Source organism: Mobula hypostoma, chromosome 7, assembly GCF_963921235.1.
Source record: "Mobula hypostoma chromosome 7, sMobHyp1.1, whole genome shotgun sequence".
Classification (NCBI taxonomy): Eukaryota; Metazoa; Chordata; class Chondrichthyes; order Myliobatiformes; family Myliobatidae; genus Mobula; species Mobula hypostoma.
This window is the reverse complement of record NC_086103.1, coordinates 177,158,272-177,166,616: the sequence shown is the minus strand read 5'-3', so window position 1 is coordinate 177,166,616 and position 8,345 is coordinate 177,158,272. Positions and strand designations below refer to the sequence as shown.

At 42.2% G+C, this 8,345-nt stretch overlaps 1 non-coding gene across 1 annotated transcript; it reads right to left on the bottom strand.

The window, feature by feature from the left end:
- Window positions 1–6,884: 6,884 nt before the first annotated feature.
- On the bottom strand, window positions 6,885–6,956 carry trnap-agg (transfer RNA proline (anticodon AGG)). Its single transcript has one exon. It is a non-coding gene; the product is annotated as a tRNA-Pro (tRNA).
- Window positions 6,957–8,345: the final 1,389 nt, after the last annotated feature.

Genomic DNA, 8,345 nt, shown 5'->3' with positions numbered 1-8,345 from the left:
CCAAAATATAATAGAGGAATTCACATCTTCTTACACGGGTCCAGAGGTTTAGAGTAAAATGATGAGGCTCAGGGTATAATATCATGACAAACAAAAGCTGAGAACACTGGAACTAATCAGCAGGTTTGGCAGCAATGAGGAACAGTTAACGTTTCAAGTTCAAGTTTAATTGTCTTTCAACCATGTACATATATACAGGTAAACCAAACAGCTTTCCTCTGGAGAATGCAGCAGGCCAAGCAGCATCTATAGGAAGAGGTGCAGTCGACGTTTCAGGCTGAGACCCTTCGTCAGGACTCCTGACGAAGGGTCTCGGCCTGAAACGTCGACTGCACCTCTTCCTATAGATGCTGCTTGGCCTGCTGCGTTCACCAGCAACTTTGATGTATGTTGCTTGAATTTCCAGCATCTGCAGAATTCCTGTTGTTAGCTTTCCTCTGGAGCCAAGTTTAATTTAGTCACCCACAGTGCACAGCATGTATGGTTATGATAACACAGTCTGAAAAAATAATATATTCACTTATATATTGCGATGCAACGTGGAATAGCTCTTCAAGCCACACAACACAGCAATTCCCAAGATTTAGGATATTGGACTATACATATATTTTTTGTGTCACTGTATTTTAATGATATCTTATACGTGCTTACTATTATATATGTGCTATATGTGCTTTGTGCTGTGTATGACTGTTGGTACTGTGTTTTGCACCTTGGCCCTGGAGTAATGCAATTTTGTTTGGCTGTATTCATTGGCATAAATGCATGATTTAATGGCAATTAAACTTCAACTTAACCCTAGCCTAAAGACAGGACAATTAACAATGACCAATTAACCTATCGATTGGTACATGTTTGGACTGTGGGAAGAAACCAGAGCACCGTGAAGAAACTCATGCAGTCACGCGAAGACGGTACAAACTCCTTAAAGCAGTGGCGGGAATTGAACCCCTATCGCCTGTAAGGTGAAATGTTGTGCTAACCACTACACTACCATGACAAGTCCCTGAGTGGTGGGGCCTGAAGACTGATGGTCCATGGGATATTGTCCTGGAGCCATGTTTCCACAAGAATGAGTATGCAGCATTTCCTCAGCTTGCGCTGGGTCAGTCACAGACGAACGCAATACAACTTATCTTCCAGGGAGCAGCACTAATGAGCAGGGCCAGCCCCCATCGCAGCCTCTGTTCTCTCCCACACTGCCTCCGGTGCCTCCTCAGCTGGGCGACTGCAACAGGTGGTGCTACAACAAGAGGGCCTGGTGTACATAACAGCCAAGGCCATGCAGCTTCCCCACCATCGATCTCTCCAAAGAACCAATGAAACAGACTTGCAGTATTTCATATTACCAATGTCCAACAGGGTTTTGTGATGCTGAGAAAAATGTTTAAGACACACCATTTGTTGGACCTGGAGAAGCCACTGCAAACAAGCATGCCGCCATCTTACCAGAAACTTACCGGAATAATCTTTCAGGAAAGAATACGAATTGGAATGAACTTAAAACATAAAACAGAACAACAGAGGAATATGCCCTCTGTTATCAGACTCTTGAGCAGACCTCTTATACAATAAAATGGACTCTTGGCCTCACAATCTTCCTCGTAATGACCTTGTACTTTATCATTCACCTGCACAACACTATTTCGGTAGCTTTTACACTTTATTGTGCATTGTTATCATTTTAATTTATTCTCACTCATTCACTGTATAAGGATTTGATCTGTAAAAACAGAATGCAAGATAATCTTTTCACTGGATCTTGGTATGTGGGACAATAATAGAAATACCAATACCTAGCAATATAACTAATGAAATAAACTAGCAATTAATTGCCTAATGTAACTAATCCTTTCTGCCTAGACAATATCCACCATCATATTTCTGAATGGTCGATGAACACATGTATTCTTTATTTTTTTGCACTATTTATTCATTTTTGAAATTTGTAGTAAATTTTGCCTTTCAAAGTAAAGAAAATGTTTTGTTTTTATGTTCTTTGAAGTTGTTATAACTGGGGCTGGTAGTGGCGATAAGGTTCTGCCATCTATTCAATGCTCCCAATGGCGTGTGTCTCAAATAGCCTCCGACACCCAAATCCAGCACTTGACCTTCATGTGTGGCTTAGCTACCAAGCCTGGCATAAGCGCTTCTACCTACAGAAGAAGGGACAAAGGCAGGTTACTGGTGCCTTAAAACCAGTTACTTTGGGCAGATGGGGCTTATCAGCTGTCGACTGCAGCTTATCTACGAGAAAGAAAACTGATCTCAAACCTCCGCTACTACATTCAATCATTGGGAAGGCTTTAGCAGTACCTCCTGCGGAAAAATTCGGAGCGGGAGTCCCAAAGGCAGTCTGGTGACTGGCAACTCCTGTGATGCTACTGGTGCCAAATTATATTGGTCTCTGCAGTTCCATAAGACCATAAGATATAGGAGCAGATTAGGGTATTTGGCCCCTTGAGTCTGTCCTGCCATTTCATCACAGTTGATACAATTTTCCTCTCAGCCCCAATCTCCTGCCCTCTCCCCGTATCCCTTCATACCCCGCCCAATCAATAATCTATCAACCTCTGCCTTAAATATACTTAAAGACTGGGCCTCCATTGGTGCCTGTGGCAAAGGATTTCACATATTCACCCGTCTCTGGCTAAAGAAATTCCTCCTCATCTCCATTCTAAAAGGATGCCCCTCAATTCTGAGGCTGTATCTTCTGGTTTTAGATGCTCCCATCATAGGAAACATCCTCTCCACATCCACTCTATCAAGGCCTTTCAACATTCAATAGGTTTCAATAAGGTCAGCCCTCATTCTTCTGAATTCCTGTGAGTACCTGCCCAGAGCCATCAAATGCTCTTCATATGATAAGCCATTCAATCCTGGAATAATTTTCGTAAATCTCCTTTGAACCTTCCCCATTTTAAACACATCCTTTCTAAGATAAGGGGACAAAACTGCTTACAATGAACCAAATGTGGCCTCGTCAGAGCTTTATAAAGTCTTAACATTATCCAAATCATAGACGTATGATGTAAAAAGAATTGGTCCCAATTCAAACCCATGTGGGACACAATTAGTCACTAGCAGCCAACCAGAAATGGCTCCCTTTATTTCCACTCTTTGCTTCCTTCCAATCAGCCACTGCTTTATCCATGCTAGGATCTTTCCTGTAGTATTATGGACTAGTAGCTTGTTAAGCATCCTCATGTGTGGCTCCTTGTCAAAGGCCTCCTGAAAATCCAAGTATACAGCATCAATCAATTCTCTTTTGTATATCCTGCTTTGTAATTCTTCAAAGATTTCCAACAGTTTGTCAGGCAAAATTTTCCTTTGAGGAAACCATGCTGAAAGCAATCTATTTTATCATGTGCCTCAAAGTACGCTGAGACCTCATCCTTAATAATTGACTCCAACATCTTCCCAACCACTAAGCTCAGACTAACTTGCCTGTAGTTTCCTTTCTTCTGTCACTCTCCCTTCTTGAAGAGTGAAGTGACATTTGCAATTTTTCAGTCTTCTGGAGCCATTCCAGAATCTAGTAATTCTTGAAAAATCATTTCAAATGCCTCCACAATCTCTCCAGACACCATTTTTCTGAACCCTGGGGTGTGCAACGTCTGGTACAGGTGACTCACCTACCTTCAGACCTTTCAGTTTCCCAAGAACCTTCTCTCCCATTATCGTAACTTCACACACTTCATGACCCCTGACACCTGGAAATTTCACAATACTTCTAGTGTCTTCCAGCATAAAGACTGATGCAAAATACTTATTCAGTTCATCTGGCATTTCGTTGTCCCCCATTACTACCTCTCCAGCATTGTTTTCCAGTGGTCTGTTATCCACTCTCACCTCTCTTTTACACTTTATGTATCTGAAGTAACCTTTGGTATCCTCTTTAACATTATTGGCTAGCTTACTTTTGCTTTCCATCTCTACCTTCTTAATGACTCTTTAGTTGCCTTTCGTTGGTTTTTAAAAGCTTCCAAATCCTCCAACTTCCCCACTAATTTTTGCTCTATTATTTGCCCTCTCTTTGGCTTTTATCTTGACCTTGACTTCTTTTGTTAGCTATGGTTATGTTGTCTTTCCTTTAGAATACTTTTTCCTCTTTGGGATGTATATATCCTGTGCCAGCCATTGCTGTTCTGTCGTCATCTCTGCCAGTGTTCTTTTCCAAATCAAATCTGGCCAACTTCTCTCTCATTCCTCTGTAATTCCCTTTACTCCACTGTTATACTGATATATCTGACTTCAGCTTCTCCTTCTCAAATTTCAGGGTGAATTCAATCATATTATAATCACTCGCCCCAAAGGGTTCTTTTACCTTAGGCTCTCTAAGCATATTAGAAATTCCTCCTCTTGTAATCCAGCACCAACCTGATTTTCCTGAAATCTCCCATGACTATTGTAACTTTGCGCTTTTGGTATGCACTTCTATTTCCCATTGTAGACCACATCCTTACTACTTTTTGGGGGTCTGTGTACAACTCCCATCACGGTCATCTTAACTTTGTAGTTCCTTAGCTCTATCCACAATGATTCAACACCTTCTGACCCTATATCACCTCTTTCTAATGATTTGATTTCATGTTTTACCAACAGAGCAACACTATTCCCTCTGCCTTCCTGCCTGTCCTTTCAATGCGACGTGTATCGTTGAACATTAAGCTCCCGGCTATAATCTTCTTCCAGCCATGATTCAGCGATGTCTACAACATCATACTTGACAATCTGTAACTGTGCTGCAAGTTCATCTACTTCATTATGTATATTGAGTGCATTTAAATATAACACCTGCAGTCCTGTATTAACCCTTTTCGATTTACTTCCCATTTCACATTGCAACTCATCCTGTTGACTGCAGTTTTGTCCTATCAATGGCCTCTCCTCACTACACACTGCCTCTGTTTCTAAACCAGCTACTTCATCTCAGCACTATTATCCACCTTTCCTGTGTTTCTTTGGATTCATAAGCAGCATGGAGAGGCGGAGCCGGCTACATGGGCAACAGCTTGCTCTCCATATTGTACTACCCTAATTTGTGTACTGACTTGTGTATCACATAGACAGCGAGGATGCAGTATTTGTGGTCTATCCTGACCAACAGAGGGCTTTGTGTCTTTCCACTGTACTGTTGTCACAAAGCAAGAAATTTCTGATATCCAGCACTGAATTGGCACACAGCAGAGTCTGCTAGAGAGTAATGTGATAATAATTTCATCCTTATGTGATAGCTATTCACTATCTAGGACCTGAAAGGCCTTTGCTAAACCTAGCTTTCTAGCACAGCAGCATGATCTCCTTAAAATCTATCAGATACTGAAAAACCTCAATAGAATGGATGTACAGAGGATGCTCCCTATGGTGGGGAGTCTAGGACAAGAGGACACGACCTCAGAATAGAGTGACATCCATTTTGAATGAAGATAAGGAGGAATTTCTTTAGCTAGAGGGTGATGAATCATCAAATTTGTTGCCACAGGTAGCTGTGGGGGTCAAGTCATTGGGTATATTTAAGGCAGACGTTGATATATTCTTCATTAATCATCGCATGAATGGTTACAGGAGATTGGGGCTGAGAGTGAAATGGATCCGCCGTGATGAAATGGTGGAGAAGACTCGATGGGCCAAATGGCCTGATTCTGCTCCTATATCTTATGTTTTTATGGGCTTATGACCTTTCCAAAGGGTCAGAATTGCTTCCGATGAAGTTTAAATTCTAACCAATATTCCTTGTTCAGCTTTTTTTTGTAAACGAGAATCAGCCTCCAGTTTTTAATATAAATAGCAAGCAGCAATCAGTTTGAAGTTAAAAGCACAGCTTTGCAAGCAATATTATTGACACTGCATGGGTTGCTGATCCACAGCAGACAATAGCTGCTCAAGGTATATGGTTTGCAAAGTGAAGTGTCCATGAGTCTTCTTCACTGCATCAGCCAAATGGAAGACAATGGGGTTATGCCACTTAGCAATTAAGCATGATCATAAGCATAGCTAAGATATCAATGGTTGGGATATATTTTTATCCTAGCCTTGTCGACATTAAGTTTGGGTGTGTGGGATCTGTATCCCCAGAAGCCTGTAGGGCATTACTCTGTCCCAGCAAAGATATCGGGGAAACATCACAGGCAAATTATGCAAGCTAGTAGCAAAAGAGCATGAACGTTGGAAAGCGATTGGAGATTATTAGGAATGACAAGGAGAATGACAAAAAGATGAGGTGATAGAAAGAAGAACTGTGGCTTATTCCCCAGCCTTCTTTTTTGCAATGGGTAACATGTTTGTCTGCAACTCGTTGGTATGTGCTTTTAGTTCATAAGAATTGTACCTATTTAATGATAGGACTGTCCAAAAGACTTAGGCACATATAGCTAGGGTGCTTAAGACTTTTGCACAGTACTGTATTTGTCAATGTGGAGTGGAGAGTAAGTTTGTAAATCTGGCAATACCAAAGGATGTTAGGAATGGCGAGGGTGGAGCGCCATGGGAGGGTGGCAGGCAAGGATTGCCAGGGGTGGAGGCGGTGTGGTGCGAGTGTAGGAAAGGTCATTTGGTTCCAAACAATTGGTTTATTGATCATTGATGTCTGTCTCTGGTGCTTCCTGCTCCCTCCTCCCTCCCTTACCTTTTTCCCAACCTTGATTCCCTTCTCCCTGCCCCTTTCCCACTCTGTTCTCAACAGAGACCCATATCAGAATCAGGTTTATCATCAGCAGTACAAAGTATTACTAGCAGTACTAGCATTAGCAGTACAAAGAATACTGCACGGAACAGCCCACCGATTTTAACCCTAGCCTAATCACAGGGCAATTTACATCACAGGACGAACAAACTATCTTACCAAGGATGAAGTGCACTATAATAGCATCAGCTTAAAACATGGGCTCGTCCGGGATTTGAACCCGGGACCTCTCGCACCCTAAGCGAGAATCATACCCCTAGACCAACGAGCCAGCTCTGTTTGAAAAATCCCTTGTAGCTTGTAAATATTTTGTAGTGTGGAAATCCTCTGTGAGTGTTACATGTGTGCTGAAAACTATTTGTCTAAATGTAAACATGTATCATTAAAATGAAGTAACTGTGTGTATCTCCTTTGTTAGCTGGAAGTATCTCCTCCATGGAAGGGAGGGAGGACCCACCACTCAAGCACTGGGTATTGGCAGCTAGACCTCACCACGGAGACTAAACAATAAACTAGTTCTTGAGAAGTAGGTAGATACAGTATAACCTCCCCATAGTGAGGGTACCGGTAGATACCTATATCAGATAGGGATTAAAAACTCCTTCTGAGTTTAGGGATTTGTGGACAGTGAACCCAATAGCACCATACTTTATACTGGGCAACACACACAAAATGCTGGGGGATCTCAGCAGGTCAGGCAGCTGACCTGAAGTGAATAAACAGTCGATGTTTCGGGCTGAGATCTTCCTTCAGGACCGGAGAAAAACGGGGAGAATGCCAGAATAAGAAAGTGAGGGGAAGCAAAGAGGACAAGCTAGAAGGTGGTAGGTGAGGCCAGGTGGGTAGGGGAGGAGGAAAGAAGTAAAAGGCTTGGAGGTGATAGGTGGAAACGTTAAAGGGCTAAAGAAGAAGGAATCTGATAGGAGAGGAGAGTGGACCATGGGAAAAAGGGAAGAAGGAGAGGCACCAGGGGAAGGTGACAGTCAGGCAAAAAGCGATAAGAGGCCAGAGTGGGGAATAGCAGAAAATGGAAGGGGGAGGGGAATATTACTGATGTCATTTTAGGGGGCAACATACAACCAGGGAGAACTCTCCAGCTCTCTGGTGAAGTAGTGACCTGTGAAGGCACAAGCATGGTTCAACAGGTGCATAGTTGGAAACTATCATGGTTTGATCTTGTTTCTACACTGTGGATCAATGCATTTGACATTTACAGCAACGAGTGAAAAGAAATCTCCGACAAAACCCACCACAAAGGTCATATATTACCTATTACATTTCATTGGGATTTGTTCTGAGCTCTCTGAAAAACTAACTCACACACTGTGCAATGTTCATTTTATATTGGAACATGGACCTGTAGTGTACACAGCGCAGATAATGGGCATTTGCCCTTAGGGAGGTTGTGGCTTTGCTTGATGAATAATATCAATCCCGACAAATTGAAATTATTTGGACGAACCTGGGATGTTTGATGGAATTGGAAACCAGAAAGGTAGAGAGGAACGTAGTGATTGCTTAGGGCACTATCAAACCACCCCTCCACATTTCCCAGCGTGACCCCTACTTTATCACTTCCTGTCAGAGTGACCTTATAAACAAACACTCCTAGCATCACTTTATGGACAATCAAGCTTATGTATTTATGTATATTTATTGA